Here is a 24,539-nt window from a genome sequence, read left to right on the forward strand (position 1 = left end):
CAAAAGAAACTGCATGAGAAATATGCAAAAATGTGGCATTCCAATAAGGTATGAAAAAATTGAAATAATAAAAATATTTGCATGAATAAGAAGAAAAGCATTTACATACAAATAAGCCCCCAATTTTTATAATCTATCTTTTGACAGTTATAGTCAAAATATAATCTTGATTGAAGGCAATTTGAAAAAAATGAGCAATAAATGCTGCTTTCAGTTTTTTGGGTAATGTCTAAGCATTGAACAGTGTTGGAAAAGAAGAACTTAAAAACTGTAGGGATCCAGATATTGCTTTAGTTTATAGAGATAAGGATTTATTTAATAAAATAAAGATATGTTGTTATATTTCTGCAGTAACAATTTATGTTATACAATCCCATTACAATGCTTGTGCTCATATGTAAAATTCTTGTTCATTTCCAAATTGAATTAATGCTTTAGGTATCTCATTAAAAGTTTCAGTTGCTACTGCCTCAGCAGAGAGAACTTTCTCTAAGTAAAATTAATTTTAAAGATTAAGAACTACAAAGGCTCAAGAAAGGACGTCTTATTTGGCATTACTGTCAATCAAACACAAATCATGTTAAAAACCTTGATTATAATTACATAATTACTAATTTTATTTAAAGAAAAAAGTTTGATCAAAACATTATTAGTCAGAGCACCCATATATGCCCAATAAAAATGAAATTCAATTATCTTTGATCTTTTACCAACTTTAGCCCAAAACACCCATAGCTTTCACATATTTTTCAATTTTATTGTTATATCGTTTTATTTGTTAAGGAAGAATATATATTTGTTATTTTAAGTATACAGTGTAAAAATATGTAAATGTAAGCCTTCATTTGTACTCTTGCCCTTGACTCCTCAAATGCTTGGGATGGGCCTTTACGACAGAGAGGATAAAAAGAGCCCAAAGTTGATTCTTTGAAAATACTAGTAAAACTGATAAATTCTGGTGACATTACTTGAGTAAAAAAAGAAATCTCAAATCCTAATATTATGAATAAAAAAGGGGCATCGCTACAGATCCTGCATGCACTGAAAAGATCATAAAAGATACTTTGAACTTAAAGCCTACAAATTTGAAGATCTGGATGAAACAAATTCCTAGAAAAATGAAATGCACCAAAACTGACAAAAGACAAAATGGAATGTCTAATTATTCATATTACTATTAAAGAAATTTAATCTATAAACCTTCCCACAAAGAAATTCTAAGCACAGATGCTTACAAGTGAATTCTATCCCACATTTAGTGAAGATGTTTACTAGCTGTACACGAACTCTTTCATAGAACCAAAAGAGAGGGCAAGCTTCAAAACTGATTCTATAAGATCACCATTACCTTGATACCAAAAGTTGACTAGGATGTTTTAAGGAAGGAAAATTACAGGCCAATCTCACTATGAACATAGATGAAAACTTCCTATATAAAATATTAGCAAACTGAATCCAGAATCCAGTGATATACAAAAAGACAACAAATTATAACCAAGTTGATTTTGTTTCAGGAATATAAGGTTGATTAGGTAATCAATTAATGTAATTTGTCACATTAATAGAATAAAAGGAGAAAAATAGTATGACTGTACCAGTAGATGCATAAAAAATGTATTTGACACACTTAACATCAATTCCTGCATGATGGGAAAAAAAAAACAAAACACCTTCTAAGTGACCAAGAATAGAAGAGAACTTCCCAAATATGATAAAGTTTATTTTAAAAAATTTAAAAATCTATAGCAAACACTATAATTAATGAGGAAACGTTAAAAGCTTTCCCTTTAAAGTCAGAAATGAGACAATTTTTCACACTATCACTACTTCTATTCATTATTGTATTGGAGGTACTAAACAAGCACATAAGCCAATAAGAACTGGAAAGCAAGAAATACATGTTATTTGCAGATGTAAATTGTGTACATAAAAATATACAGATATATTATTACAATTAATAAGTGAATTAGAGCAAACCGAATCCAGCAACACATTAAAAGGATCACACACCATGATCAAGTGGGATTTATCCCAGGGATGCAAGGATTCTTCATTATAAGCAAATCAATCAGTGTCATACACCATATTAACAAACAGAAGAATAAAAACTCTCCAGAAAGTGGGCACAGAGGGAACCTACCTCAACATAATAAAGGCCATATATGAAAAACCCACAGCAAACGTCATTCTCAATGGTGAAAAACTGAAAGCATTTCCTCTAAGATCAGGAACAAGACAAGGGTGTCCACTCTCACCACTATTACTCAACATAGTTCTGGAAGTCCAAGCCATAGCAATTAGAGAAGAAAAAGAAATAAAAGGAATCTAAATTGGAACAGAAGAAGTAAAACTTTCACTGTTTGCAGATGACATGATACTATACATAGAAAATTCTAAAGATGCCACCAGAAAACTACTAGAGCTAATCAATGAATTTAGTAAAGTTGCAGGATACAAAATTAATATGCATAAATCTCTTGCATTCCAACACACTAATAATGAAAGATCAGAAAGAGAAACTAAGGAAACAATCCCATTTACCACTGCAACAAAAGGAAAAAAATACCTAGGAATAAACCTACCTAAGGAGGCAAAAGACCTGTATGCAGAAAACTATAAGATACTAATGAAAGACATCAAAGACAACACAAACAGCTGGAGAGATATATCATGTTCTTGGATTGGAATAATCAATATTGTGAAAATGACTATACTACCTAAAGCAATCTACAGATTCAATGCAATCCCTATCAAATTACCAATGGCATTTTTCACAGAATTTGAACAAAAAGTTTTACAATTTGTATGGAAACACAAAAGACCTCAAATAGCCAAAGCACACTTGAGAAAGAAAAACGGAGCTGGAGGAATCAGGCTCCCTGACTTCAGACTATACTACAAAGCTACAGTAATCAAGACAGTATGGTACTGGCACAAAAACAGAAAGATAGATCAATGGAACAGGATAGAAAGCCCAGAGATAAACCCACGCACATATGGACACCGTATCTTTGATAAAGGAGGCAGGAATGTACAGTGGAGAAAGGACAGCCTCTTCAATAAATGGTGCTGGGAAAACTGGACAGGTACATGTAAAAGTATGAGATTAGATCACTCCCTAACACCATACACAAAAATAAGCTCAAAATGGATTAAAGACCTAAATGTAAGGCCAGAAACTATCAAACTCTTAGAGGAAAACATAGGAAGAACACTCTATGACATAAATCACAGCAAGATCCTTTCTGACCCACCTCCTAGAGTAATGGAAATAAAAACAAAAATAAACAAATGGGACCTAATGAAACTTCAAAGCTTTTGCACAGCAAAGGAAACCATAATCAAGACCAAAAGACAACCCTCAGAATGGGAGAAAATATTTGCAAATGAAGCAACTGACAAAGGATTAATCTCCAAAATTTACAAGCAGCTCATGCAGCTCAATAACAAAAAAACAAACCACCCAATCCAAAAATGGGCAGAAGACCTAAATAGACATTTCTCCAAAGAAGATATACAGAATGCCAACAAACACATGAAAGAATGCTCAACATCATTAATCATTAGAGAAATGCAAATCAAAACTACAATGAGACATCATCTCACACCAGTCAGAATGGCCATCATCAAAAAATCTAGAAACAATAAATGCTGGAGAGGGTGTGGAGAAAAGGGAACACTCTTGCACTGCTGGTGGGAATGTGAATTGGTTCAGCCACTATGGAGAACAGTATGGAGGTTCCTTAAAAAACTACAAATAGAATTACCATATGACCCAGCAATCCCACTACTGGGCATATACCCTGAGAAAACCAAAATTCAAAAAGAGTCATGTACCAAAATGTTCATTGCAGCTCTATTTACAATAGCCCGGAGACGGAAACAACCTAAGCGCCCATCATCGGATGAATGGATAAAGAAGATGTGGCACATATACACAATGGAATATTACTCAGCCTCAAAAAGAAATGAAATTGAGCTATTTGTAATGAGATGGATAGACCTAGAGTCTGTCATACAGAGTGAAGTAAGTCAGAAAGAGAGAGACAAATACCGTATGCTAACACATATATATGGAATTTAAGGGGAAAAAATGTCATGAAGAACCTAGGGGTAAGACAGGAATAAAGACGCAGACCTACTGGAGAACGGACTTGAGGATATGGGGAGGGGGAAGGGTGAGCTTTGACAGGGCGAGAGAGAGTCATGGACATATACACACTAACAAACGTAGTAAGGTAGATAGCTAGGGGGAAGCAGCCGCAAGGCACAGGGATATTAGCTCGGTGCTTTGTGACAGCCTGGAGGGGTGGGATGGGGAGAGTGGGAGGGAGGGAGACATAAGAGGGAAGACATATGGGAACATATGTATATGTATAACTGATTCACTTTGTTATAAAGCAGAAACTAACACACCATTGTGAAGCAATTATACCCCAATAAAGATGTTTAAAAAAAAAAAAAGACAGTATGGTACTGGCACAAAAACAGAAATATAGATCAATGGAACAGGATTGAAAGCCCAGAGATAAACCCAAGCACATTTGGTCACCTAATCTATGACAAAGGAGGCAAGAATATACAATGGAGAAAAGACAGTCTCGTCAGTAAGTGGTGCTGGGAAAACTGGACAGCTACATGTAAAAGAATGAAGTTAGAACACTCCCTAACACCATACACAAAAATAAACTCAAAACAGCTTAAAGACCTAAATGTAAGACTGGACACTATAAGACTCGTAGAGGAAAATATAGGCAGAACACTCTTTGACATAAATCACAGCAAGATCTTTTCTGACCTGCCTCCTAGAGTAAGAAAAATTAAAATTAAAATATGGGACCTAATGAAACTCAAAAGCTTTTGCACAGCAAAAGAAACCATAAACAAGACAACCCTCAGAATGGAAGAAAATATTTGCAAATGAAGCAACTGACAAAGAATTAATCTCCAAAATATACAAACAACTCATGCAGCTCAATATCAGAAAAAAACCAAACAACCCAATTAAAAAATGGGCAGAAGACCCAAATAGACATTTCTCCAAAGAAGACATACAGATGGCCAAGAGGCACATGAAAAGATGCTCAACATCACTAGTTATTAGAGAAATGCAAATCAAAACTACAGTGAGCTATCACCTCACACTGGTCAGAATGGCTATCATCAAAAAATCTACAAACAACAAATGCTGGAGAGGGTGTGGAGAAAAGGGAACCCTCTTACACTGTTGGTGGGAGTGTAAATTGATACAGCCACTATGGAGAACAGTATGGAGGTTCCTTAAAAAACTAAAAATAGAACTACCATATGACCCAGCAATCCCACTACTGGGCATATACCCAGAGAAAACCATAATTCAAAAAGACACAGGGGGATTCCCTGGTGGCACAGTGGTTGAGAGTCCACCTGCTGATGCAGGGGACACGGGTTCGTGCCCCAGTCCGGGAAGATCCCACATGCCGTGGAGCGGCTGGGCCCGTGAGCCATGGCCGCTGAGCCTGCGTGTCCGGAGCCTGTGCTCCGCAACGGGAGAGGCCACAACGGTGAGAGGCCCGCGTACCAAAAAAAAAAGACACAGGCAGCCCAATGTTCACTGCAGCACTATTTACAATAGCTGGGACATGGAAGCAACCTAAATGTCCATCAACAGAGGAATGGATAAAGAAGATGTGGTACATATATACAGTGGAGTATTACTTAGCCATAGAAAGAAATGAAACTGGGTCATTTGCAGAGACATAGACGGACCTAGTGACTGTCATAGAGAGTGAAGTAAGTCAGAAAGAGAAAAACAAGTATCGTATATGTGGAATCTAGAAAAATGGTATAGATGATCTTATTTGCAAAGCAGAAATAGAGACACAGACGTAGAGAACAAATGTATGAATACCAAGGGGGAAGCGGGGTGGGATGAACTGGGAGATCGGGATTGACATATATACACTATTGATACTCTGTATAAAATTGATAACTAATGAGAACATACTGTATGGCACAGGGAACTCTACTCAATGCTCTGTGGTGACCTAAATGGGAAGGAAATCCAAAAAAGAGGGGATGTATGTATATGTATAGCTGATTCACTTTGCTGTACAGTATAGCTGATTCACTTTGCTGTACAGCAGAAACTAATACAACATTGTAAAGCAACTATACTCCAATAAAAATTAATAAAAAACAAACAAAAAAATAAACATAAAAACTTTCTGATGGACTCTAGGATTGATCTTTATTATCTTTATTATAATGTTTCTTGAATATGTGTAAAACTATATATAAATACCTTATACTTATAGAGCTTATATTATGAAACCAAATAAATAAAAATACAAACAAATTGCAAAACCAAAAAATAAAAAGCAAATTAGGCAAGACTGTTGCTACAAAGTCAATAAACAAGTTTCAATTACATTTCTATGTACAAGCAAGAAACAGAAAATGAACATTTTTTTTAATACCATTTACAATAGCAAAAAGACATATCACATATCCAGGACTTTAACAGAAGTTCTGCAAGACCTGCACGTAGAATAATATAAAAGATTACCGAGAAAAAGTAAAGATGAAAACAAATGAAAGGCTTTACCATGCTCATGGACAGGAAGACAATATTTTAAAGATATCATTTTCCCCCATATTGATCAATAGGGTCAACGCAACTCCAATCAAAATCCCAACAGCCTTATTTATAGCAAGTACAGACAACTCTTTCTAGAAGTTCGGCTGTGTGGGGAGATGAAAAATAGGGTGATAGCTGGAAAAGGCCACGGGATCAAGAAAGGATTTCTTTTAAGATGGGAAAGACTTAATTATGCTTACAAAAGTGAGGAATGGTTGATGGTTGGTTCAAGGGATGAGATCCAAGCCAGGTGGAAGGAATGGCTTTAGAAAGAAAAAGGAGCATCTCATCTATTCAAATGGATAAACAGAAGGAACAGGTGGGTGTAAATATAGGTTGGTTTGTAGATTTGATATGGGAATTGAAGAAAGTTCCCAACTGATAACTTCAATTTTCTTAGCAACACAGGAGATATTGAGGAGCGAAATGGAAGTTCGGTAACAGTAAAGTGTTTAAATTATACTTGGGGAATGTGAGAAAAACAGCTGACAACAGAAACATGGTACAATTGCTGACCAGTCCCAAGCATGTATTTCAGATTGGAAAGCATGAACGTACAAAGACAGCTGACAGTAAAACTGAGGCGGGATGGGGTTTTCAGATACTGGCAAGAGTGATCCTGAAATGGCAGATGACAGTATCTAAGCTGGATACGGTAGGACAGGAAGGATGGAGGTGCTGATGAGGTGGGAGACGGGAAGGGGATCAGTGGAAAGTGAATATCCCGAGGAAAACCACATCTTCATCTCTGTCATCTAATTCTGCACCTTCCTATAGCTTGTCTCACTCAGAGGCAGTGGAGACCTTGAAGTGATGTGATAAAGTCTCCCAGGGACATAACCAGGAGTAGAAATGTCTCCTCAAGAACACTGGTCCTATCCGTTAGGATACCTTCAGCTCCAAGCAACAGGAAACCTTGACTAATAATGCCTTAAAATAAGATCCAAACACAGAGCAAACTGCAAGATTGGCATATTCAGAGGCCCAGCAATGCCATGGAAGACCCAGGTCCTTTCCATCTCTCTGCTCTATCTTGTTCTCAGATGACTTCTCCTTGTGGTACCAAGTGACCATGTGTCTTGACCAACTTTATATCTACAGTGCATGACACAGAGTAGATTCTCTAAGTGTCCTTGTAAAATCGAATGAATGAATGAATGGGTTTATTTCCTGGTTTTCCATAGACTTACAAGTCCAATCAGCCTGACAAAGTAAGGATTTTAATACCAGACTTGACTCATATCCTTGGAAATATCTGGATGCTAAGATGACCAACTCTGAGAGCTGTCTAAACCTGGACAAGCCACCATCCTTTGGTCCTGGGTCACAATGGGTCTTGGGAGGATGCCAAATTAGTTGCTTTAAGTAGATGTCCTCCATCCCTTAAGCTCAAGCCTCCTACCCATTATGAGTCTACTTTAGGCACCAGCCCCAGTCCTCAGCTCCCTGGGATCTCCCCTTCGTTTCATGTCCTGGAGCATATATATTGCTATGTCCTCATCTGTTTATATGCCTTGTCTACCCACCTATAATGTAGGTCACCTGAGCACAGGGGTTGTGGCTTGCACATCATTTTGTATTTTACACACCTTATTAATCTTTGCATTTGAGTCTGGACTCCATAATTATCTCCCCGGTAACCTTATGCAAAGCCATTGCACACTGAGGATCAAGTCTCCTAGTTTACAGAATGTTCTCTAAGGTTCCATCTAGCTCTCACAACTCCTTGGTTCTTTTTGAATGGTTTTTGTGGCTCTTTGAAAAGATATAACAAGAAACAAGTATGGTTGCCAAACAACATAGTTTCAATTGTTGATGGAAAAGATTAGAGGCAAAAACTCAAGGAGAGAACAATGATAAACTAATGGCAAGGAAGGGAGAGGAAAAAAAAAAAACAGAAGCAGGGAGAGTGCTCAAACCAAGGAGATAATGGTCATTAGCCTGGCAACTTCATGGGATGTTGTCTGCAGAAAAAGGAAACCAGTGAGGGTCACCAAACATTCCTGGAACTGGAACTCTGAGTGTAGGGCTATGAAATTGTGGCGGCTAGTGGGAATGTACCACTGCAAAGTGTACTGCCTTCTGTCCAATAGAAATTTAATACATCCCACACATAATTTTAAATTTTCTAATAATTACATTACAAAAAGTAAAAGCAGGTGAAATTAATTTTAATGTTTTAGTTCATCTCATATACCAAAATATTATCATTTCAACATATAAAAATTTTAAAACTATTGATAAAGGGATAAAGAAGATATGGTATACAATAGAATATTACTCAGCCATAAAAAAGAATGAAATAATGCCATTTGCAGCAACATGGATGGACCTAGAGATTATCATATTAAGTGAAATAAGTCAGACAAAGACAAATATATGATAACACTTATATGTGGAATCTAAAAAAATGACACAAATGAACTCATTTACAAAACAAAAATATACTCACAGACACAGAAAACAAACTCATGGTTACCAAAGGGGAGGGAGAGAGAGGGATAAATTAGGAGTTTGGGATTAAATTATACATACTACTATATATAAAATAAACTACAAGGACCTACGGTATAGCACAGGGAACTATACTCAATGTCTTGTAATAACCTATAATGGAAAAGAATCTGAAAAAGTATATATATATATAAATATATATATTATAACTGAATCACTTTGCTATGTACTTGAAACACAACATTGTAAATTAACTACTTCAATTAAGGAAAAAAATGTTTAGCTATTAAAAAGATATTTTACATTTATTTGTTTATACTAAGTCTTTAAAATTCAGCGTGTATTTTACACTTACAACACATCTCAATTTGGATTAGCTCTATATCAAGTGCTCAATAACTGTATGGACAGCCCAGGTCTAAATGATATGGACCCCAGGATGCAAGGGTTCAGTTGTATTTTAAATTTCAGACACTGTTCTGAAAGGTCCCTTTTCTCATGGAATTTACATTCTTATGAGACAGGATATGAACAGGCTTCTTTTTAAGTTTCAGATGGTGACAAGTGCTATGAAAAGGGGAAAACATGGTAACTTGACAGAAGGCAAGTGGGGAGAAAATGGTGGAGACAACTTTAGAAAAAATGGTCAGAGGGTTGGAAGGACTCTCTGAGAAGGTGAAATTTGAGCAGAGATCTGAAAAGCAAGAAGGAGCCAGTCACGAGACTTGAGGGTGAGGCATTCCAGGTTAAATGAAGAGACCTGGGGTCAGGATGAGCTTGTCTGGGCTTGAGAAACAGAAAGAGGGCCAATGCGGCAGGAGTGTGGGAGTGAAGGGACAGTGATAAAGAGAGTTCAGAAAGGCAGGCAGCTACCAGACCACATAGGGCAGTAGCTCTCAACTCTGGCTGCAAAATACAATCGGCTCTACAGCATCTAGAAAATACTCATGCCCAGGCCCTCATCTCCTCGCTCTGATTCAATTGGTCTGTGGAAACCTGAGGCATCAGTATGTTTAAAAGCATTCCAAGTGATTCGAAAGCTTAGGCAGGGTTGAGAGCCACTGAGTTGCAGACCCCAGTAGAGTCTGAATTTATTCGAAATGCAGGGGGAGGCATTGAAGGGTCTAGGGGAAGGTGTGACGTGATTCGATGAACCGTTTAAGGCCGATGATTTGTGGAGGCTGTGGAGGGGTAACAGGAGAAGGAGGGGTGCTGGCAGGGAGCCCACTGGAGAGTGAGGGCACAGTGGAGAAGGATGCCTATGGGGCACAGGGCTGATGGAATCTGCTGATGGAGGAGGTGCCGAGAATGAAGGACAGAGATGAAAGCTGACCCTATGGGGACACAGCGGCAAAGACCTCCACAAATCTGATATGGAGTCTCTGGAGGAGAATCACTTGGCATATGACTTGGCAGGGAGGCAGAGGCTAGAGGAGGGTGTTCCTCAGAAAGGCGGCACTTACTTTGCACATTCGTATTACATTTATGAAGTGGACTTATTCTCCCTTGGAAATCTAATCTGTGTATGGGTCCCAGGGTTGGCCTTACCCCAGCAATACTGGTGCCATCTGTTCCCCCATCCTTTGGAGGCTTTTATGACCCTCTCTCTGCTGCATTTGAATGACCCAGGAGTAGACGGCTGACGGATGCTGGGCCAATAAGGGAACATCGTCATAGAGATGGAGAGACCGGGAGGCCGCCATGCTCAGCGCACCTTGGCGCCATCAGCTGCCACAGTTCCTACACGAGTGAGAGCATGACGCAGACGAATGGAAAGCAGCAGGGAGGAGCCTCCTAGAGGCCTTGCAGTCCCTGCTTCTAGCTGTTTCTGAGGGCCAGCCACGTGCCTGTCCTTCCTGAGGCTGTGGGAGTGACCCTTAATGAGGTGACATTCACACAACATAGAACTAACCACTTTAAAGTGCACTCTTTAATGGCATTTAGCACGTTGACAGTGCTGTACAACCACCACTCCTAATTCCAAAACACTTCCATCATCCCCAAAGAAAACCCCATACCCATTAAGCGGTCACTCCCCAGCCCTGCAGTAACCACTAATCTACCTTCTGTCTCTATGCATTTACCTATTCTGGACATTTCTATAAACGGAATCATACAACACGTGACTCCCGTCTCTGGCTTCTTTCACTTAACATAATGTCTTCGAGGTTCATCCAAGTTGTAGCACGTATCAGAGTCTTTCCTTCCTGTGGCTGAATAATATTCCATTATATGTATATACCACAGTCGGTTTATCCATTCGTCCATGAATGGACATTTGAGTTATTTCCACCTTGCGGCTATTGTGAGTAGTGCTACTATGACCATGTATGCACGAGTATTTGTTTGAGCCTATTTTCAATTTTGAGGGCTATACACCTAGGAGTGGAATTGCTGGGTCATACGGTAATTCTTTCTAACTTTTTGAGGAACCACCGATAGTAGCATCTTCTTTTTGCTTAACGTTGTACACACTGGCGGGGGCATATTTAGGAATTTGAGATTAACAGATACACACTACTATATATAAAATAGATAACAAGGACCTACTGTATAGTACAGGGAACTATATTCAATATCTTGTAATAACCTATAATGGAAAAGAATCTAAAAGAGAGTATATACATATATATGTACAACTGAATCTCTTTGCTGTACACCTGAAGCTCAAATAGCATTGTAAGTCAACTATACTTCAATTTCTTTAAAAAGTTATACACATTGTATTTATGTCACTTTCGTTAAGCATACTGCTGTTATGGGCTCAAATCAGCTTTCCGGTCCATTCAGCAACCCATCAATTCCTTTGCAAATGCCTGGTCCCAAACACCCCAACGGCAGCAGCAGGACACGATGCAGGGCCAGTGCTGTCACCTTGTCCTGACTCTACCCATGCTCCATCCTCCCTGCCCTTCTTTACACCCTCACTGCTTGCTCCTAAGCACCCTTCTGCTCCCCTCAGTGCTGGCTTGGGCTCCTCCCCGTTCCCGTTAACTGACACACTCATTAACCACAAGCCTCCTCGTCTTCCCCTCTACCTCCATAGTGCTTACCTGCAGCCCATCCTAAGTCCCCATAAAGCCTTCTACCCCTGACCCTATGGGCCCCTGTACTCCCATCCTCCTGGGTATACCCACAGCCTTTAATACAGGTTTCCACTCAGGTCAGCTGTCAGTTTTGTGGTTTCTGCCTGCTGCTCCTGTAATTTCAGGTATCAGACGGTCATCTCTGCCACCCCTTTCTCTGACGGCCCCCACAGACTCCAGCAGGGCAGGCACTGGGGAAGCACACACCGATGGTCAAAATGAAGCAACAGCCTCTCTGATGCAACGAACCTCTGCCTCTGTGGGGAGTACAGATCTCCTGTGTGATTGTGGTACATTCCTTCCCCTCTCCAGCCTTCATAAAATAAGAATGATCTTTTCCAGTGCCTACCTCCCAGGGAGAGGTATCCTGAGCGTCCAAGGTGATAATGGACAGTGACAGTTAATAGTTTCTTTTGAACATAACAACCCTGCAAGGTAGGGATTGTTATACCAATTTTACAATGAGGCCCTCAGGTCTGAGATATTCAGAAAGTACCTGAGGTCAACCTGCTATCAGTGCTAATCGTTGGGTTTTGATCCAGACCAGTTTGACTCCAAATTCTAGATTCCTTTCCCCACAGGAAGCTGAAATTGCATTGAAATTACAACACGTTGGACTATATATTAGCAAGAAGGCAGGGAAATCGTTACATTCATTAATTGTACCTCATAGGGGAGACCGGTGGGATTCTTTTGAAAATTAGCTTGGCAATAAGTATCAAACCCCTAAAATGTGTTCCTACCGCTTGACCTCGATGAATTTATTCTCAGTAAAACAATTTTATAGTATAAAAAGGTACGTGCATAAAGTATTTATTTCTGCATTATTTGTAACGTCAATAAATTGGGAGTAATGTAAATGTCCAAATATAGGAGTTGGTTAAGAAAATTAGTGCCAAGTCAAAGAATATTACACAGCAATGGTGCTCAAGTGGGGACAGTTTTGCCCCTGCAAAGGAAATTTGGCAATGTCTGAAGACATTTTTTGTTGTCCCAGCTTGGGATCAGAGGGTGAATTCTATTGTTATCTAATGAGGAGAGGCCAGAGATCCTGTTAAACATTCTACAATGAATAATACAGGCCCCAAAATGTCAATAGTGCTGAGAAACAGAAATTAAATATTATTAATATAAAGACCTTATGATTTCATGTTAAGAGAAAAAGTAGAATTCTAAATTTGGGGTACACCATGATTATAACCATGGAAAACTATCTTGCATATTAAGGAACACTAGATGAAAACATATAAAACTGAAAAAAAATACATTGTTAAAGAGAATTTTCAAAGAGAAAGGTTATATATATATTTTTTACACTAAACAAAAATTGGAAAAACTTGAAGGACAACTTGCTACAGATGTGAGTTGCAATTGTTGTTTCCAGATCTAACATCGTACCTAGCACATTTTTGCGCTTGATAAATATTTTTGGAAAGAACAAAGGAACACACATTTTTTTTAAAACAAAAAAAAATGTTAACAGATCTGGATCAGAACTGGCTATTTTAGAAAACCATCCACACGTCATATCCATTGTACGGATCAGGCCTCCTTCTGATGCAAAGGACAGAAATCAAGTTGAAACTAGCTTACATAAGAAAAGAAGTGTATTGGTTCATGTGACTTGGAAAAAAAGGGGTGGAGCAGGCATTAGGTCAGACAGCATCCAAGAGCTCAAACAGCGCTACCTTCAACCTGGTATGTTCTGTACTCTCTCTCTTTCACTCTCAAACTACCACCGCACACACACTCTGTGAGTGTGGCCCTCATTCTCTACTGTATATGGACTCCTCATGCAGATGGGCGACAGAAGAGGCACAGTTGGCTCGACTTAACGTCATTTCAAGTATCCAGCTATGAGCCCAGAGAAAGAGAAAGCACCATCTCAGCTTCCTTGGAGAAAATCTCAAGGAAGGTTTCTGGTTGCCTGTGTTTGGGCCACACATCTACCCTTTGGTCCAACTGCTACGGTTGAATGCAGTTAGTAGAAAGCAGGAGGAGAATTGGCAGGAAAGAAGGCAAAGCAGACAAAAACAGCAAGTGTCCACTACCCTCATGAAGTAGCAAACATTCAAGTATTTGAAAACAACTACTGACACAGATAGAGGAGTGAGGTATGAGGACAGAGCCCAAAAGATGCAAAATGTTTGGGGTTTCACCTTATCCAAAAAAATGAGATAGTTTTGTGGACTGCTTTTTTTCTGCAACAAAAGAGGTAGGATCATGGAATCATAGAGCTGAAGGGGGCCTTAAAGAGAATCTTGATCAGCCATCTTTTTAAAAGAAGCTTCAGGTACACGGCATTAGAGTTCAACATCTGTATACACTACTGAGTCACCACCGCTACAAGTCTAGCTACTATCCGTCATCCTACAGTTGACCTCCTTCACCCATTTCATCCAACTCCCAACCCCCTTCCCCTCTGATAACCACTAATCTATTCTCTGTCAGTTTTTGTTTAATTCTGTTTGTTGATTGGTTTTGGTTTTTGTTTTTTTTCAGATTCCACATAGGAGTGAAATCAACTCAGCATAAAATCCTCAAGGTCCATCCTTATTGTAGAAAATAAGGCAGAATTTCATTCTTTTTTATAGCTGAGTAGTATTCCATTGTGTGTGTGTGGGGTGTGTGTGTGTGTGTGTGTGTGTGAGAGAGAGAGAGAGAAACACACACACACATCTTCTTTATCCTTTGATAGACACTTAGGTTGTTCCATATCTTGGTTATTTTAAATAATGCTGTAAAGAACATAGGGGTGCATATATCTTTTTGAATTACAGTTTTCACGTTCTTCCAACAACCATCTTGTTTTTGTAGACAAAAGGTAACATAAAAAACACATCTTTTTTGGAAGCCTACAGCATGTCTAGTCCTAGGCTAGGCCCTGGATATCTGGAAGAAAGGGAGAGCCCATCCTTGTCATCCAGGTCAGCCTTCCATGGCAGGATGGGACATAAAGATGGACTTTGACCTTCAAAGCTATACATGAACTGGATCTAAGAATGGACCTGGTGAGTGAACTGAAGGAGGTATTATTTGAAGCAATGGCTTTTAAAACTTTTTGGATGGCAACTCAATAAAAAACACATTTTACAATATAACTCTGCATATCTGTATCTGTTATATAACACATACACACACATCACTGAGACATAAGTTTGATGAAATAAAACTTATCCTTACTACACATGACAGTGTTTAATACATTTTACTCCATTCTATTTTATTTAATTTTTAAAAACATATTTTAATGACCCATTAAGTTGATTTCAAGTCAAGACCCACTAATGGTTTAAGAACAGCAGTTTGGAACATTTGTTAAGAGAGGCTGAACATGTATTATTAACAAGGCTCCCTTAGTCCTACGTGGGGGTGGTGCTTGAATTTTCCACCATTAGACTCACCATTAGGAACAGAGGCATCTCCATAAGTTCTCTTTAAAATGTAAATATTTTAATCTGGAGAGATTATAAGTAATCTTTAAGACCTAGTGGCTCACATGGAAAACTTTAAAACTGGTACCAGTAGCACTATCTGGAGATGGAAAATGCTGATGGGGCCTGGGCGTTAGCAGTCTGCAAGAAAAGCTGAAAAAAATGCGTTCATTCGGGCTTCCCTGGTGGCGCAGTGGTTGAGAGTCCGCCTGCCGATGCAGGAGACGCAGGTTCGTGCCCCGGTCTGGGAGGATCCCACATACCGCGGAGCGGCTGGGCCCGTGAGCCATGGCCGCTGGGGCTGCGTGTCTGGAGCCTGCGCCCCGCAACGGGAGAGGCCACAACAGTGAGAGGCCAGCATACCGAAAAAAAAAAAAAAAAAAAAAAAAAAAAAAAAAAATGCATTCATTCGTTCATGCATTCTTTCATTCAAAACCTGCTTAAACTATCTGAGCTTCAGTTCCTTGTTATAAAATACGGCTAAAATTGTTCCATGCCATAAAACTACTATACCTGTGGATATACATACATTGCCTTATGCTCCAAGCAGGGCCAAGCACCTAGTAGGAATCTGTGGTAAAACGTTTCATTGTTCCCAGCTCTTGGCTCCCTTCCTTAAAACACGATCATACCACTGCCACGTGACTTAAGAGCTTTCCTACAGGATGGGTTCACATCCTCGCCTACGTCAGGTTGGCTGTGTAACTTCCTTGAGTCAATGGGATGTGAATGGAAATGACAGAGAAAAAGCTTCAGGGACAGTGAGAGTTTCTTCCAGTTCTCTGGCTCTTCCTTTCAGCCATGGCTCATCTCAAATGAGGGCTTCTCCCTTAGCCGGGGTCCAAGATGAGAAGACACAGGGAGCAGAGCCACAGCTGACCTGGAGTGCTCATGACACACAAACAAATCTATGTTTTCTAAGCCACTGAGGTTTGGGGGTTACTGTTACCACAGCAAAATTGATTAATACAGAGCCCCACAAACAGAAGAAGCCGCAGGAGGAATAGGAAGAGGACAATGCAGAATACGAGGGGAGGAGAAGAAATTTTTGAGTACCTACTGGTGCTCAGAATCACGTTAATGTCTGTGAGAGGTACAAGACCAAGGTTAGGAGATACATGCCGCCCTCTACAAGTTTACAACCTAGCTGGAGTGGAGCCACGGACAGATGAAATGGGACCACAGGGACAACAGAATTTAAGGGCCAAGCATGCTCCAGACCCAAGGCTGCCATAATTCCACGTGAGAAGGGATAACTGTTAGTGGTGTGGAGAGAACATCAAGGACTCGACTGAGCCCTGAAGGATGCACAGCACTCGGGAGACCGCTATTGGCTGAGAAAAGGGCACAGAGCACGAGGAGTGAGGACACCTCACGGGGACAGGCCGTGGCTGAGGAAAACATTCTTGGCTTGAGGCGTCCATGACTTCTCCTAGGGGTCATCCCAAGTACCTACCTCTTCATCAGGATTATACAGAGCTCACGGGGCCTCCTGTTTCTTTGGTGGGTGAAATAAAGATAATTAGAGACCTATAGATACAAGCAGAGCCCCAGAGATGCATGGAACTCTGGAGGCTCTGCAGGGGGTGGGTGGGTGTTCAGAACAGCTGCTGAGCCCCCCAGAGGTGAAGCAGACTGGGGCCGTGGGGTCTTGACCAAAGGTGTGTTTGGTTTTGGTTGTGACCCCAATCATCCACTTAGTGTGACTCCATTTTTGGTCAATGAGCCCAGACTTTCATTTCTGGAACATCTCCCATGATTTCCTGAGAAAACTGAAGCTTGTGGCCTGAGGGTATTGCATACAACCAGTGAGAGTCGGAGGAGAGTTTTACAGGAACTGAGATGCAAACAGATGCTGACCTTTGTTCTTTAAGGAGAATGCCTCCCCTTTGCTCTTTCCTCTGGAATTTCCCACATACCATGCTGACCTTCGTCAAGGGAGAGTAGGCTTTTACAAATTTAGACTTGCCCTGATCTACTCATAAAGGGATTTGCGCCAGTTACAGATATCCATATAGTACAGCTAGAGTTTTGTTTCAATGAGAAGACCGGATTGAAGGAAAAATAAAGCAGGCAAAAGAGATAAAAGCAAAGAGTAAGACACAATGCTAGGCAAAAAGAGAACCACATATCAGACAGTATGCTTCCCAGGGCCAATACACAGAGGGTAATATTGGTTACAAGTCTTCTGGATTCTAAAAGGTGAAAACAGATGCCCAGGTGAAGCACATCTTGTACTGGAACTGAAACCGGGGAGTATTTTCTTCCAGCTCCGATGTTGTGGGTTGGAATGCATTCCACATTCAACAATGACCCACAATGAATACAACAGCAGGTTTCAAGGGGCTATTCTTCAGTATAGACTAATGGCATGGGTCAAAGTTCAACTCATCAAAATGAATTATCTGAAAGACCAAGACAATGCAGTCCAAGTCTGCAGCCATCTGATGATATCCTTTGACCCAAGGATAATATTTAGAATATAGAGAAACAGATGAATGGCTTCTCCTTCAAGTAATCCTCCTTGAACATTATTGCTTTAAAATGAGCTTCTGATAAGAATAGAGCTGCAGAGTTTAAAGCTACCAGGCAAAAGTTTGAGGTTTAGATAATCTATTGTTCCCATTAAAGGAAGACTGAATATGCTTTGGCCACAAACCAAGTGGAGGGTGGGACCAATGTCCTCTTTTGCCAAAGAGCCTAATCAGGATTGGAGCCGGCATGAAAATCCACTGAACCTCCACGCAGAAGGGGGCCAGGAAGAGCAGCAAAGTTTCCCACAGGAATTAGTTCCCTATCTACTCCAACCTACGGCAAAGTCCCTAAAGCTCTACCTCATAGAAATCAGCCACTGGCATGTTAGCCTAGAAAATGTTCAAAGTAGCCATTACCAACTGCCCACTAAGTCCACAAAACATTTAGTAAAGTGCCCAGGACGCTTAGAATCTTAATACCAGTTCACAGATTAAAAAAAAAAAAACTGCATTGGCCTAACCAAAATGAGCTACATACAGTTACCTTTCCAAGTCACAAAATGAGAGTGCTAGCTTGAGAAAGGGGCGGGGGGTGGTGGTGGGGAGTATACTAATGTAAAAAAAAAAAGAAAAGGTTTGGATATCACTATGAATTACTGTCTTTGAAAATAGATACTTGTCCCCACAAAGTCTTCTGATGACATGAAAAGAAAGTTCTAAGGAATTCTCATTTGTTTTTCCCTCTCTTGCCCACTGTCCACAACTCACTCAGCTCACCCAATAACCCTGAGAGTCTGTTTCACTGTTTCGTTCCCACACCAGCACCACACTGGCAGTCTGGCCTTTCCAAACCACCACTGGAAACTTCAACTGAATTGATCATATATCAGACCAGCCCTGATGCCAAAAACCTGTGACATTGTTCCTACCAGGAACCAAACCCTCATCTGCTAAGCTGGACTCATCTCCTGGGCAAGTGAAGGGACAAAGTTTTCACCTCACTTTACCTGGAGCAACAATTTTGGGACACAGTTCAAATTAGCCTTTAGTGGGAAGGATTCGTTTATACACTTCTGATTCCCCACGATACCTAATAGAGTATTGTGTACACAGTGGGAGCTCAATAATCGCTATCATTTGATGAATACTTACTTTATTCGTGCTGTACTTGAAGCTTTACATAATATATTTCAGGCAAACATTCTGTCCTTCATTCTATCAATTCTCCTAGAAAGATATTATTGTCCCCATTTTAAAGATGGGAAAACAGAGGCTCTGACAAATCCATTGACTCATCCAAGACAGTACAGCTAGTAAGTGGCAGAGTGGACTTTGATCCCAAGACTGCCCAAAGCTAAAGCCTAAGTTCTTTCCACTCCATTATGCTGCATCCCTAAAAGCACATCATGAAAGCTACAAGCTCTTCCAGTGACTGTTGAACCAATAATGAAAGTCATAGGTGGACAAAAGTTGGCTCAATATCACATGAACCTTCTAACAGTTACAAAATCCAGCAACAGAATAGCTCACGAGACAGTGAATGCTTCATCACAGAAACAACTTGCTGTCTGAGATAATAGAGGGGATTGCTTCTCTGCATGAAAAGTTGAACTAGATGACCTCAATATCTGGAAGAAAAGAGAAAACAACGAAGACTGAAAGAGTCTGAGGAATGAGGTCAAAGTTGAATGTTAGGCCCTTTCATAAGCACCTTATATACGAGACACTCTGTTTCAAGAGACAGAGATGAAAAAGACAACTCCCAGTATGGAAAAAGGGTTATAGTTTGAGCTGGGTATTAGAAAAAAAGTCAGATTTCAGAAAATGGAAGTGGAGAAAAGTTGAATGTTATGCTTCGTTCCAAACGAGGGGAACAGGATGTTCAAACACAAGATAGTGAGAAAGTATAGAACATATTTAGGGAAACAGAGGGTACCTCAAGAAAGTAGTGGGAGAGAAGCACAGAAAGGTAGGCCAGATTACAGAAGGCTTTGAATTTTAGTGGATTGCACTTGAGAACCATTGAGGCTTTTGAACAAGGGAGTGATTTATTCATGACTGTGGCTTAAACAGATCAATCTGAAGCCTCAACAAAATATTAACAAATAGAATCCAACCACGTATTAAAAAAATCAATGTAACCCACGTCAATAGGCTAAAAAAGAAAAACATATGATCATATTAATTGATTCATAAAAAGCTTTTGACAAACTCTAACCCCATTCGTGGTAAGAACCCTCAGCTAACTAGTAAAAGAAGGGTACTTCATCAGCTTGATAAAAAACATCTACAAACACCAGCAGCTAACATATTTAATGGTGAGAAGAGGGTAATTTTTCCCCGAAGATCAGGAACGAGACAATGATGTCCACTCTCACCATTCCTCTTCACAATCATACTGGAAGTCCTAGCTATTGCAAGAAGACAAGAAATGGAAATAAAAAGTATACTGATGGGAAAGGAAGAAATGCAACTCTTTATTCACAGATGACATGATTACCTATGTAAACAGATCAACCTGGCACTCAGTATAGGAAGGAATCTTACTAATTTGGTGGCATAATTTTGAATCAAGAGAGTGGAACTAATGTCTTTTTTTTTACTTGAACAAAATGTTTATTATAATACTCTTTATAAAGGCTAACAGCTAGGGGAGAAATATCCAACCCTTAATGGTTGAATCACACAAATGCTACATCAAACAGTAGAATAATATATAGCCATTTAGAGTTGATGAGGAAGAAGCATTTTTCTGTCTCCATATTTTTAAATCTTTCTACAATTGACATGCATTATTTTTTGTAAAACATGTACTAAATAAATAATAAAAATTAGGATAAAATAAATTGGGGGGGCTTCAAAAATTAAAACTCCTGTAGAAGAAAAGCTCTATTGTTTATATTCTGTTCTGTGACAAATAAGAATTTTAATGTATTTTATTTTGCTTCTTTTCACATAAATAACCTGAAGTGGTCTTTTTTTTAATTTAATTTTTATTTTATATTGGAGTATAGTTGATTTACAATGTTGTGTTAGTTTCAGGTGTACAGCAAAGTGATTCAATTATACATATATCCATTCTTTTTCAGATTCTTTTCCATACAGGTTGTAACAGAATATTGATAGAGTTCCCTGTGCTATACAGTAGGTCCTTGTTGATTACCTATTTTATATATAGTAGTGTGTATATGTTATTTCCAAAAATTTATCCCCCACCCACCTTTCCCCTTTGGTAACCAGAAGTTTGTTTTCGAAGTCTGTGAGTCTGTTTCTGTTTTGTAAATAAGTTCATTTGTATCATTTTTTTAGATTACAGTGGAACTAATTTCTAAAGCTCATGCTAGAGTAGAGACCTGTCAGAGCCCACATTAAAAACAAATACACAAGGCCAAATTCCCAATTTAGATAGCAAACTTGAACTGTGTTGATATAGATGCTAAGGCACTTAGATTAAAAGTGAGGAATTTCACTAGATGTCAGGTATCAAGTCATCTGTTCTGTTCAGGCCAACTCAGTAGCACTCTCCCTCTCCTCCTCCACCCTGGAAATAAACTTCTGTTCTGGAGGGTAGGGCGTGATGTGATAGCTGTGTACTAATAAGCTGCTTTATAATGGTAATGAATTTATTTCATTTTCTTCTTCATCTTCTGCCAGGCTCAGCTCAAGCAATTAGGATAACATTAGAAACAAAAATGGCCACACTACAATCCAACATTTCCATATTTCTGTGATGGTTTCCAAGCGAATATGTCCTTCTGTAATTATCAAACTAGATAGAAAACTTCAGAACAATTAAATCAGTGAGAATGTTATTGACAATGTGTAAGATTCAACAGAGAATAAAAAGGAATGTAAGACAAGTATAATGTGGTGAAAGAGAAAAAGTAGGAGATTTAGAGTCAGATGGGCAAATCAGAGTTTTGAGTTTTGCAATGTTACCTTCAGCCACGTGAGAAGCAAGTTTCTTAACCTCTCTGAGCCCTCAGCTTTCTTGCTTTTGCAATGAGAATGATAATAACAACCTAACGTTGTAAGAATGAAATGTGGAAATACGCATGAATTTGACTGACTGCAAATGGCTAAACAAATATTCGGTTTGTTATCCAATTGGTAAGGCAAAGCCTACCTATTGAGAGCATTAAGTGTACAAGGCAGATGAGGGGTACAGGCAGTACCAAGAGCAGAGGGAGAATTCCATGGGCTGGGGTGGACAACTAAGGCATCCTAAAAGATATGGGATTCCAGTTGAATCCTAGAGGAATCAGAGTGGAATTTAGATAGTCAGCAAAGATGAGAGAGTTGCTGGCATAACAGAGGAGCTCAGAAATAATTATCAAATGAATTAATGAATGGAAAGCATAGAGAAACAAAAGAACAAATTGGAATGTCCACGATATATTCTAGAGACAGTGATAGGCCAAAGGTTAAAATTAAAGATGGCCCTTGACTCTGCAGAAATTTTGTTTAAATGAATTTTCTCCCTACAGATGCCCACATGAACACTCAGGCATTTTCTAGAAATGGGCATTTCTGTTCCTCTGACCTTAGAAAGGCCACATGTCTATGGAAACCACACTGTGGCTGGTTTGACCCTTGGGTACTGTGCTATCTCTCTGACCTGTGACTTGTATATTTGGGTGCATATATTTCCTGTAGCCCCAGTGGGACAAGACAGCTCTTGCACCTGCTGACATATTTAGACACATTATCTCAACGGTCACCGTTCCCTCTTGATAACCACATCACCTAGATGGCTAAGTCAGCTTTCTCCACAAACCAAAGTACAAAATATTCTCATGGGGAAAAAAAAGGTCCCAAGGCATCTTCTGACTTTGGTGTTTGCGTTTTCAAAATGAAGCTTTCAGGTAAGAATAATGGTCAGAGGGACAAGGAGCTTTCGTGGCCTGCGGGGAGGTACAGAGGTTGAGTCTGAGAGCATCAGAGGAGAGAGGTAGAGGCAGCAGAAATTAACAGAAGGAACCCTAGAGAGTTGGGCTCTGGGCTAGGGCCTGTCGTTAAATATCTCTGTGATCTTGGGCAGGTCACTTAACCTCTCTGGGCATTCATTTTGTCATATGACCATGGGGAGGCTGAGGGAAGTGACCTCCAAGAATCTTGCAGCTCTTACATTCTAGGACTGCAAATAAAAGAGACCCTCTTTTCTGTGCTAGGAAGAAGCAGGTCAAGCCCAACTCTTCTTTTCTGATGCTCCTTTATCCATTCTCCCCCTCATAACCCCTCGTGACCTGGAAAAGTAACTGGCCCCATTATTAGAGAGCCAACGAATAACTAAAGTCAGGTAGAATCAGTAGGTCTGCTTTTTTCTGTTTGTTACTCTCACTGTCCCACAAAGAAGAAAGAGTCACTGCAGGGAGGTTTCCCCTACCCACTGAGGCTTTAAGTGGGATTGCTCGTCAAGTCCTAGTCACCAAAACATTATTACGAGTACCACATTTTTGCTAGACATTGACTGGACTTTGATTGGAGGACACAGACCAGGACGGCAAGGGTCTGGGACCCTTGTCTAATGAGGAACAAGAAGGAATTGGCGGGGGGCTTCCCTGGTGGTGCAGTGGTTGAGAATCTGCCTAGCAATGCAGGGGACACGGGTTCGAGCCCTGGTCTGGGAAGATCCCACATGTCGCGGAGCAACTAAGCCCGTGCGCTACAACTACTGAGCCTGCGCTCTAGAGCCCACGAGCCAAAACTACTGAGCCCGCGTGCTGCAACTACTGAACCCCACGCGCCTAGAGCCCGTGCTCCCCAACAAAGAGAAGCCACTGCAATGAGAAACCCGTGCACTGGAACCAAGAGTAGCCCCCGCTCGCCACAACTAGAGAAAGCCTGCGCACAGCAACGAAGACCCAACACAACAAAAAATAAATAAGTAAAATAAATTCAAAAAAAAAAAAAAAGGAATGAGGGCACTTGAGAGAAACATGATGATGGCTACAAGCAGCTGAAAGGTGGACAGAGACGGTAGGTTTGCTTGATGTCGCTCCACAGGGCAGAACTGAGCGCCACCAGAGGAAGCCTGAGGGAGGCAGGTGACACTGCCACTGGAAGAAGAGCTTGCCCACAGTAAAAGCATCCAGAAGTATCTCATGGGGGTAGTGCCCTCCCTGCCCCAGGAAATGGTCTAGCCCCAAAGGCTCCTTGCCCATCTGCCAGGAGACCTCATACACTCAGCATGGCAAGGGGTCAAGGGTTCTTTCCAAGGCTGAGATTCTGTGATTCTACCATAGAGTTGACTCTGAAGCTCAGCAAATGTTGTTTGCCGTACTTTCTAGTTTTTTTTCTTTTTTTTAACTTGCCTGAGTTCTTATATATTGAATCCTGTGCTTTGACTGTACTCATTGCTTTTTCCATTGAGGGGGCAGGGACTCCAGGCTTTTGGTTTAAAGCCCCCTAATTTCCATCTCCTCTCCCAACCAAAAGTCCCACCAATGTGATCAGAAATAAAAGTTTAGAT

This window comes from Phocoena sinus, chromosome 13 (genome assembly GCF_008692025.1).
Source record: "Phocoena sinus isolate mPhoSin1 chromosome 13, mPhoSin1.pri, whole genome shotgun sequence".
Classification (NCBI taxonomy): Eukaryota; Metazoa; Chordata; class Mammalia; order Artiodactyla; family Phocoenidae; genus Phocoena; species Phocoena sinus.